Here is an 11,104-nt window from a genome sequence, read left to right on the forward strand (position 1 = left end):
CAAAAAGGCCTCTGGAGATTGGGGGAATCATAAATCAGGCTGCACCTTGCAGAAAGGATTACTGTTTGAAGACTAATAGATGCTTCACTGCTCCAAGTGGTACTCCCATAGTTTGGTATAGGGAGAGATCTGTTTCCTTTAATCTTTTGCAAGACATACATTGCAGAGTTTCCATGGTGATATACTTACTTGCAGTACATGATTTGGCCAGTAGATGTCTGTGTAAATTGTATAGAGTTCCAGGCAGGGGTGGTCCATGATGAAAAAAAGAGACAAAGCTGGTATTGGAGATGTGCAGAAGCTTGCCTGTTTGTGTCTGTAGTAAAGTTTGTAGTTTTATTTAATGAAAGCTTCCTATAAGACAGACTGATTCCATATCTCACAGCATATAGTCCACAGCCTTAAAGCAGGGCGGGGGAGAGGAAAGAGGACTTCTACCTTGGCCAATTATTTGTTTGTAAGGGGAGCTTTCCCTTCCAAGCTCTTTGATCCCTGGCTCCAAATGTTCACTGAATCCTCTGGCTGGGACATTATTTTTCCTATTATTATAAATGAACTTATATTTTCATTTTTATTTGCAAATTACATCATAGTGTGCTATTTAACTTAATGTGCAACTTTTAGACCTTTAGGTATCTTCCCTTCTGCCCCTCAGGAATAAACCAGTGGGAAGGGCAGTCTCTCCCTTGATCACTTGTCACTAGAATAACCAGTCCAAAGAGCTAGAACTCTAAGGTAACTAGCTAGATGGGACTGGTTGTTTTGGTTGCCACAATTATGGGTCCTGGCACAGAATCATCATATACGACTAGGCTTCTGTTAATAAATATAAATTGTGGAGGTAGCTGAGCTCTAGATCCAGGTCATATTCAAGGAGCTTTAAGAAAGAACTAGACTTGAGGCCTGATTAATGTCCCAACCCAAATAACTAGTACCAGTTCTTTACAGGAGGCTGGGTCCTTTCAGGATATTAGGGTCCTTTTATTTATATTGTTATCTCCTCCCTTTTCCTAGTTTGGTGACTCTGCTTCAGTGCCCTGTTCTGTTGAAGTGCCTCTTCTGCTACTCCATCAGAGACACTTTAAAATTACTACTGCCCTCTTTTTTTATGGTTCCCTCTGTTGGAGCCTAGGACTTGGTCAAACTTCTCCCTGACTACGTGCTCACATTCTCAGAACACCTTGATGGATTAACCCTGAGAGATTTGTAGGCTGAGGACCATATGGTTTCAGGCCGCTCCTTTTGTCATTTGCAGTAGACCTAATTGACTTGCTTCACCCACAAATAGCTGAGTAGGGCTGTGACACCAGCCCCCTATGAGCAGACGTAATTGATAATGATTTTATATTTATATAGCACTGTTCAACTCAAAGGATCACAACACACTTTACAAGCTGTTAAAGAAGTTATATAAGGCAATCACTTCATCACTATAATGGCACCACTTCTGAAGTTAAAGGTGGCACCTTTTAAACAATGAATAGCAACACTAAACAATAATTTAAAAGGCAGGAGGTGAAACATGCCATATCCATTTGAAAATGCATGGTGAACTTAGATAATCAGAAAGTAATTTACCCAAGGTGGAATTTTGCCAGCACAGAGAGTTTAATACCCTACATTGGGAACAGTTCCTTAGACTTTTTTATGACTACTGGTGGTTTAGGATCTTGTTTATTCATCTTATTTAAAAGGTCACCACTCTCCATAACATAGACCATGCTGAGGTATTGAGTCCTTGCTGACTCAGAGGGAGAAATGCTACTCACTAAATCACTTTCTACAATATCTGGGTGTTCCTTGTTCATCTCTCACCCTGAGCACAGAGCTGGCACGATGCTATTTAGTTTATGAGAGCAGATGGAACCCAGCATAAAGCGGTATAGCTGCAGGCCACTTTTTTTACACCTGTACTCAATGGCTAATTTGGAGACCTTCCCCTGGGTCAATATGGAAACGATTCATTTTGTGATAGAAGTATTTTTCCAAATAAGTAAATAAAGAAGAAACATTTTATTCCTCAACTCTAATGATTTCTGTAGTATGTATATATAAAAGTTGGAGGTTTTCCAGTTTTAGAAAAATCTGCAGACAATAGAGGATTGTGGTTCAACATATAAATGCTGCAGAATTTGCAAACATTTTATCTTAACTGTAATTGAATATCACATTACCCAGGAGACAGGGAAAAAAACATTGCTCTTTTTTTAAGCATGGGTAAACTGGGGCATGGAGGGGTGAAGACTAACATTTTCAAAAGTGTCCACTAATTTTGAATACCTTAGTTTTTGAGTTCCCAATTTGAGACACTCCAGAGTTGCTGAGCACCCATAACTCCCATTGACTTCAATGGGAGTTTTGCTTGAGTAGAAAACACTGAATATGACCCCTTAGTCCTGATTTTGCAAAGACACGTGCTTAGCTTTATGTACACAGGTAGTCCTTCTGAAGTCATGGGACCTCTCATGTGCATAAAGTTAAGCACACATGTAAGTCTTTGAATGATCGAGACCTTAGTATGTATCAATATAACCGTTCTATTCATTAGTTTGTACTTGAGATGTTGCTAATAAACAAAGGCATAAATAGCCTAATTTGGCAGATGGTTTATGAACTCCATTCTTCCCTGAAAAATCATAACAAAAACTAAGAAGTGTTGTCAGCTTGTATAAAGAAATCCTTCAAAAGCCAAGTGCAGCATCTGGGAGGTGCAACATTATTTTCAAGACTGAACTTATTAAGTGTGAAACATGATGCAGCTATTTTATTCACCAGGCTATTCTATCTTTAGTGATCATGCATGGGAGTTTACAGGATTATTTTGGTCACTGGAGGGCTTCCATATTTTTCTAATTAATTAAGTAGAATCATGTGGAGCAATACGAGAAAAAAAAAGTGCTAATAAAATGAATGTAGTGGTTATTCCCAGGCAATCCCCCCTCAAAAAAAACTTAACCTGAAGTTAAAGCTAGGAAAAAGCAATGAAGCAGAGAATTTGCCTAAAAACATAGCATATCATTTAAGTCAAAAAGTAGTATCATCAGGCACATGCACAAGGGGCCAAAATTAAAGTTGCATAACATTTTCTACCTTTTGAGTGCTTGATTTTCAACCTTAATAGAGTTATTTTAATGTAGGGTTTTTAATGTAATTTGTATATGCATGCTTTGTCAAGTAGAATTGCAAAGTAATGGATACATAAGAAAAATTGTCCAAAAACATTACTACATAAAATTACTAATACAATCAGAAATAAAAAAAAAAATCACACTGCCTATTATAACTGAAAAATAGAAATGTCTCATTGAGCAACTACAAGGTTAGCAGTTTCTAAATGTGTTACTGGAGACATATGATATATATTGGAAAAAAATGAATCAAGGTTTTCAGATAACTCACATCACTATAATTAGGATGGAGAATTGGGGCTAGGGATGGAGTATTTAGGTAATTGTGCTTTTCGCTAGAGCATTCCCAGTGGCTGCATAATGAGCAAGGTACAGAAACAGTTGTCTTTCCTCAGTGTGACTGCTGTTGCTTGAGCTGTGCCTGTTCTCTTCTTATAAAAAATACTCATGATTACAAAAAAGTGTGCTTATCTGAAGTCATAAAAATTCTTTCTGAAATACAGCACTACTAAGGAGAGGATAACTATTGTTTAAGCGACCTATATAATACAAGTTTTGAAGCTGGATATTTTGTACAAAGAAATTGGACTTGGCCCCTTTGGTCCTTCTGTTTGCCAATGCCTCGAGTCTGGCTATTAAACATTATGCAGCTGTGGATAATTCAGCACATATGAACCCTGCACTGAGTTTTGCCATTGAATACTATCACATTTCTTCCTCTTGAAGTTAACTCCACTAAAATTGGCAGGATGAGATGAAAAAGAAAAAAAAAGATAGATAAAAAAATCCCTGGGTAATTTTTACTCCCTTTCATTTTGTGCCCATCTTTCAGTGGACTATGGCCTCCTTTGAAGTTTTGGGTAGCCTCATTTTCCATTGATTTCACAGAATTTGAGGGCACTGAGAATTTTTAGAAGAAGCACTCAGCACTCCGCAAGATTTGACCAAGTTTCTAAGAACTATGCCAGGATTAGTATTTATCTGATGCTATAGCTCCTAGGCATTCATACATGTGTCTTCAATGTTAGACATGTGACAACGTCATTAAAGAGTAAAGTGTAATTCTGCTCTGGAAAGCAACGCGATAAAAATGGCATTGTGAGGTTTCCTGATTATTGTCCCTCAGTAACTCCAGATGAAATTTGCTCACATTGTGAATAAAAAGATGTTTATGTAACAGCCAGTCCTGCAATCTTACTCTAGGGTCTGAGAATCAAACTGGGTTCTTTCTTTCTTATGCACCATCATCAGTACTGAAGATCCAGCAGGCTAAATTATATTCTGATTGACACATGTGTAACCAGATTATATTCTAAATTATACATGTGCAATACTACTGAAGGCTAATGATATTACACACATTTAATTTACAACATAACTTGGAGGCAGTGTGATTGCCTGAAACTGAGAGGAGAATTTGGGCTTTGATTCTAAATTTGTATACTATTGCATCTAGTATGGAACTGAAAACTAGGAGTAAAAGAGGGGGGTGAAATCTGAAAGCTGGTGAAATCTAATTCTCATACTGTCAGTTCTATATCTCTCCCACCCCACAAGCTATTTTCTGGTAGCAGATTAAAATGGGAATGCAAATAAGTTGCATAATTGTTTAATGCACAAGATGTGTGAATTCCACAGGTACTCAGCACATTTAGTTGAACTCCACAGGAGTATCAAGAGTGTTGTTTAGAATTAAACACATCAGTTGTTTTGAGGTGTTTTTGCATTTGCTTTTCTTTAAACAACAACATGTATACAGTAGTTAATGCTTACATCACTGTTTTTGTTATACTTATTGATGTGTCATCCAGACCTAAGTGTGCTGCCTTGTAAATATTTTCTGTCATGTGATTTGTTTGTATATGATGATGGCCAACAATTTTTTCCCCATTATTTTATATTTCTACTGGCTCCAGGTAAACAAATTTATCACTATCATTTTATTATTTGTCTGGTGGTAGCGCACAGTAGTCTCAGTCATGGACCAGGACCCCATTGTGCTAGCAGCTGTACAAAACAAATGCAGAAAAGATGGCCCTTGTCCCCAAAGAGATTACAGTTTAAGTAAATGTGGATGTCTTTGAACCTCGACTAATTTTATACTCTATCCATCTATATATTTATGCCATGGTCATCACAATACTATGTAACATCATCTGACAACAGAGTCTGAAAGTTCAATTCAGAGTTGAATATTATTGGGTTCATATTCCATTTAAAGACTGAGAAACGAGACTAGAGAAAAGAGACTCTGGAGAGGGGGAAATAGGGGAGGGGGAAAATGGAGCAGAATGAAAACCAAATTAAGAGAGGCTGGAGGGGGAGGGAGTATGGAGGGGGAAGAGAAAAATGCTGATGTGGGCCTGAGGGTCCTCCCACTTACACTGGCTTCATACACTGGATTTACTGACATCAGAATTCTCAGGGACTAAGGTAGGGTGGCTAGTGTCATCTTCCATACTTTTATGTTTGGGGTTCTGATAAGTTTAACTTTAACTTTGAATTTCTTGGATTTTAGATACAAGAACTTTGGAGCTATCAAAAAGTAGGTAAGAAAATTTTACCTTTAAATCTGTATTCTCAATCTTAATTTGAGCTTCACTAATTTTTTTTTGCCCGGTATCAGGAAAACTCTTATTGAACTGAATAAGAGTTTTCTCTGAGTAAAGAGTGCAGAATCTAATTTAGGGATTACTAGTACATCCACTGTGTTTCTAACAGCCCTTCATTCTATTAACATTTATGATGTGCATGCTAGCATGATATGGAGCATATATGTAGGACGACAATACCTGCAATAAATTCAGCCTTGCATGGTTTGTATCAAATTATACTGTAAATCAGCTTGAAATTCAAACCACGCTGGTGGGGAGGATGAGGGTAACACTATGCATGTGATTTTTTAAAAAAGGCTGCTTTATCATATGGAGTAGTTAATAAAACCCCAACAGTTTCTAAATTTAGAAAAGAAAACAAACTCCACACTTTTCCGTTATTAGCAAATCTCCTGGATTTCAGCTTGATTCCTTTTGCTAGTACAGTAAACAAAGTTATGTCATGTAGACATAACAAAAGCTTTCACACGACATTAGAGGGGTCCCTAAGAGATGTTTACCAAAAGAAGGTATATGTCTGCTCATCTTGCTGGGAATGCCATTTCCAAAAACTTTTGTTAATGTTTTTTTTGTCCATGGTATAATGAAGTTCCATGGAGGAGGTATAAACAGTTTACTTTAAAAGCAACATAGAAGTGAATAATTACAAAATTTGAAATTGTTTAAAATGAAATCAAACACAGGCCTTCTTTTAAAAAAGTAACCAAATATCCAAGAGATAATATTTTATGAAAAATTATAGAGGAGCAATGAGGCCAGTTAAAAAAAACATTGCCCATTTATTTAAAAATATAAATACAATGTTTCAGTAACTACAGTGCTCCAGAAAAGGATAAAGTACATTTGTGAATGCCATGTCTCAGCAAGCATTGACAAAGCACTCTCCAAATGCTAATATGGATAACATTCTGTACTAGTCTTATCGATCGCAGTTTTTAAACTTTAAATATTATCAGAAGATAGATATATGCAGTGCCTTTATTAATAACCAAGGGTAACAAAGAGTTTACAGACTGAATAAACTGCCATTATTCAGAAAATTTCATAACAGAATTTTTAACTCCTAGGTATACATTAATTAGTATACATTAACTAATTGCTTTACTTAAGAGAAATACTTTCCAATTTAAATAACCCAATATATTGTACTATGTCTTTAGTGTGGATGCAAGTTGCATACAGTACCTACCCTTCTAGCATATACCCTGATCCAGGAAAGCATCTCTGTTCAGGAAAGTACTTATGCACATCCATAAGTGCTCTTCTGAATCAGAATCAAGGACATGTTGAGGGAAGAATTAGATCTTTATCACTTCATTGCAGCAAGCACTTATGCAGGTCAACAGTCACAGCACCATGGGCTGCAGTCCTGTCAGATCTTGCAAACTGTCCTAGACTGGCCATCATTCGTCCCAGAATTTGGATGGGATGAGGTACTGCAGGACATGGTGTTAGTAACTCTGCAGGTCTCATTCTTCCTTCTTGCTAAATACTGATCCAATGCCCCAAAATGAAGTTAGGGCCACTCTACTATTTGGTACTGTTAGGACGATGACACATGTAACAGAGGTCATGATCAGTTGCACTCATTAAAGTTTCCACAGCCTTTTTTTGTAAGAGGAGGAGTGTAAACCCTCGTGCCTTGGCCAAATTCCAACTGGGTTATATTGTATTCTGTCTGTCTAAATTCCCCTGCAGTTTCAGTTGGACAGTGTAGTCTTTATTTCCTGTTCTAAACTGTTGTGTAGTGCTGTTGCCTGGTGTTAAACAGCAGCTCTATTCCACCATAGGAGTGGCTGCATTTTGGCTGTAGGTAAATTGACAACGGGGGTAATGTGCTGTTGATGATATAATATTTGTAATGCCTTTTAAGATAGCTGAAGAAAAGATGCTTTAGAAGCACAAAATATTATTACTTCCTATGAAGCCACATGGGCCCTTGGCTAGGGCCTTAGACTGGTAATCAGGAGTCTTGGTTTCTATTTCAGGTTTGCTGTCTGACCTTGGGAGAGTTGCTTCACCTCTATAAATCTAAGTTTCCCCATCTTCCATTGTAAAGTACTTTGAGGTCTATGGATGAAAGTGAAGTACAAGAGATGTATCATTATGAAATTGAATGTGTTTTACAAAATATATGCCTATTTTATTTTAAAAGGTTCAGATGGATCTCCTGATAAATCATAAGAACATAAGAATGGCCATAATGGGTCAGACCAAGGGTCTATCTAGCCCAGCATCCTGTCTGCCAACAGTGGCCAATGCCAGGTGCGCCAGAGGGAGTGAACCTAACAGGCAATGATCAAGTGATCTCTCTTCAGCCATCCATCTCCATCCTCTGACAAACAGAGGCTAGGGACACCATTCCTTACCCATCCTGGCTAATAGCTATTAATGGACTTAATCACAGAATGCATCCAGATAGCTAAATATCAGAAAGTTTCAAGGCTCTGACTACTCACACTGGCTGCCGCTACTCTGTCATACTAATGAAATGAGCATTCTGGCAAGCTGATCTGGAACATTTGGATCCAGTGTTCTGAGAATACTGCTATGATGTTTCAGCTAAGGAATTTTAATCCTTTTTTTAATTAACAGTGATTGTCTAGCTATTTGAGAGCTGAAGACAGGAGCATTAGCATTTTCTTTAAAAATAAAATAACTTCACTACCGGGTTATATATTTATGTGAAATAAAATTATGCCATACAGACTATACATATGAGCATCACTCACAAACTCCTAAAGAATTGTGCATGAAGTGTGATGCATTAAATAGACATGAAACCATCAGTGACCCCCAAAGCAAGGACAGTACAGAGAGTTATGCAACACTTTTGATGTTTGCTTGGTGAAGTGTGTGCTGGCATTTCTCAAATGCTTTGATATTTTTCACCCTTTCATCCAGAAGCATTTAAAGTACCTTCACTTTTTAAAGTTTATGTGTATGTGTTTATGAAATGCTAAATGAAAACTTTGCTGAATATTTTAAACTCTTGCTATGCATAAAGAGCTCAGATAAGTATGTTGTTATAGGTAAATCCAGAGATTGCATATCTCAACAAGAGATAGGCAAACTATTTACAGCAAAGTAGTTATTCAGTTAATGTTACTCTTTTTTTCTATTGTCAAGCCTGTTATTTCCAGTTATCCAGTGAATAGTTTGAGTACCAAATTTCAGCCAACTGATAGTTTGTAAAATGCAGACTATGAGTAAGTCACTGTAAGTCACATGGTATTGTTTCTTCTCCCTGATTGGATGACCAAACTTTATAAGCAGGATGAGTTCTTTTCCTATTTATCCATGAACATTCATAACAGTTGCATGAAACTATTGCATGATAAAAAGAGCTTTTGAAATGGCCATGAGAGTTCTTCAGATGTGAATACCTAAGTGTGAATATTTACTCTCCAGGTTACCAGGTTTTCGCTTTCCATAAACATTCTTGTGCGGAAAAAATCCTCTTCCGGAATATTTACAAATAAAAGAGGTTGCAAATACCAGCAAAGTAAGTGGATGGGTGTTATTGGCCAGAATATTTGTTTTAATTGCCAGAATATTTATTTTCAAGAATACTGTTTTTCTGTGTTTACCCAACTCAAATTTCAGCTAAACATCCTCCCCATCTTCACCAATAAAGTTTTTTTTTAATGGCGCTAAAAACAATCACATTATATATGACAGATCTAGTGAATAGTTGGGAATGCAGGCTGTAGGACAGTGAGAATAAGAGGAACAGGGGAAGGAAAGTTGTAATGGAGTGGGCTGGTCCTCCAGTGGAGGCAACACTCCCAAGCTGATCCTGGGAGAGAAAACTCAGCACTTCAGTGAAGCATCTAGGAGCAGCAGGGGCTAAACGTTCAGTATTCTTGGGCAGTGGCCCTTTTTAACCTGCTAGTTTCCCAGCAGGAAGTATATAACCTGCTGCTCCAGTGAGGAAGGGACTGAAAGGCTACAGAAACGAGCCAGCAAGCAAGGATATGAGTCAATATGGATTTGTCAAGAACAAATCATGTCAAACCAACCTGATAGCTTTCTTTGACAGGGTAACAAGCCTTGTGGATGGGGGGAAGCAATAGACATGGTATATCTTGACTTTAGAAAAGTTTTTGATACTGTCTCACTTGACCTTCTCATAAACAAACTAGGGAAATGCAACCTAGATGGAGCTACGATAAGATGGGTGCAAAACTGGTTGGAAAATCTTTCCCAGAGAATAGTTATCAGTGCTTCACAGTCATGCTGGAAGGGCATAACAAGTGGGGTCCCACAGGGATCAGTTCTGGGTCTGGTTCTGTTCAACATCTTCATCAATGATTTAGATAATGGCATAGAGAGTACACTTACAAAGTTTGTGGACGATATTAAGCTGGGAGGGGTTGAAAGTGCTTTGGAGGATAGGATTAAAATTCAAAATGATCTGGACAAACTGGAGAAATGGTCTGAAGTAAATGGGATGAAATTCAATAAGGACAAATGCAAAGTACTCCACCTAGGCATGAACAATCAGTTGCACACATACAAAATGGGAAATGACTGCCTAGGAAAGAGTACTGCAGAAAGGGATCTGGTGGTCATAGTGGACCACAAGCTAAATATGAGTCAACAGTTAAGTGTAACACTGTTGCAAAAGAAGCTAGCATCATTCTTGGATGTATTAGCAGGAGTGTTGTAAGCAAGAGCTGGAAAGTAATTCTTCCACTCTACTCCGTGCTGATTAGGCCTCAACTGGAGTATTGTGTCCAGTTCTGAGCGCCACATTTCAGGAAAGATGTGGACAAATTGGAGAAAGTCCAGAGAAGAGCAACAAAAATGATTAATGGTCCAGAAAACATGATCTATGAGGGAAGATTGAAAAAATTGGGTTTGTTTAGTCTGGAAAAGAGAAGACTGAGAGGGGACATGATGAGAATTTTCAAGTACATAAAAGGTTGTTACAAGGAGGAGGGAGAAAAATTGTTCTTCTTAACCTCTGAGGATAGGACAAGAAGCAGTGGGCTTAAATTACATCAAGGGAGGTTTAGGTTGGACCTTAGGAAAAACTTCCTAACTGTCAGGGTGGTTAAGCACTGGAATAAAATTGCCTAGGGAGGTTGTGGAATTTCCATCATTGAAGATTTTTAGAGCAGGTTAGACAAACACCTGTCAGGGATGGTCTAGATAATACGTTGTCCTGTCATAAGTGCAGGGGACTTGACTAGATGACCTCTCGAGGTCCCTTCTAGTCCTATGAGTCTATGATTTCTAAGATGATGGTAGCCCAGATAATTAGAGATGGCGGTTTCTGGATTGCTTGTTTCTTTTTGCTTTTTTTGCTGCAGTTTTTTAATTGTAAAATATGCATGTGGCCTGGGACTTTAGGAA

Source organism: Mauremys mutica, chromosome 5 (genome assembly GCF_020497125.1).
Source record: "Mauremys mutica isolate MM-2020 ecotype Southern chromosome 5, ASM2049712v1, whole genome shotgun sequence".
Taxonomy (NCBI): Eukaryota; Metazoa; Chordata; order Testudines; family Geoemydidae; genus Mauremys; species Mauremys mutica.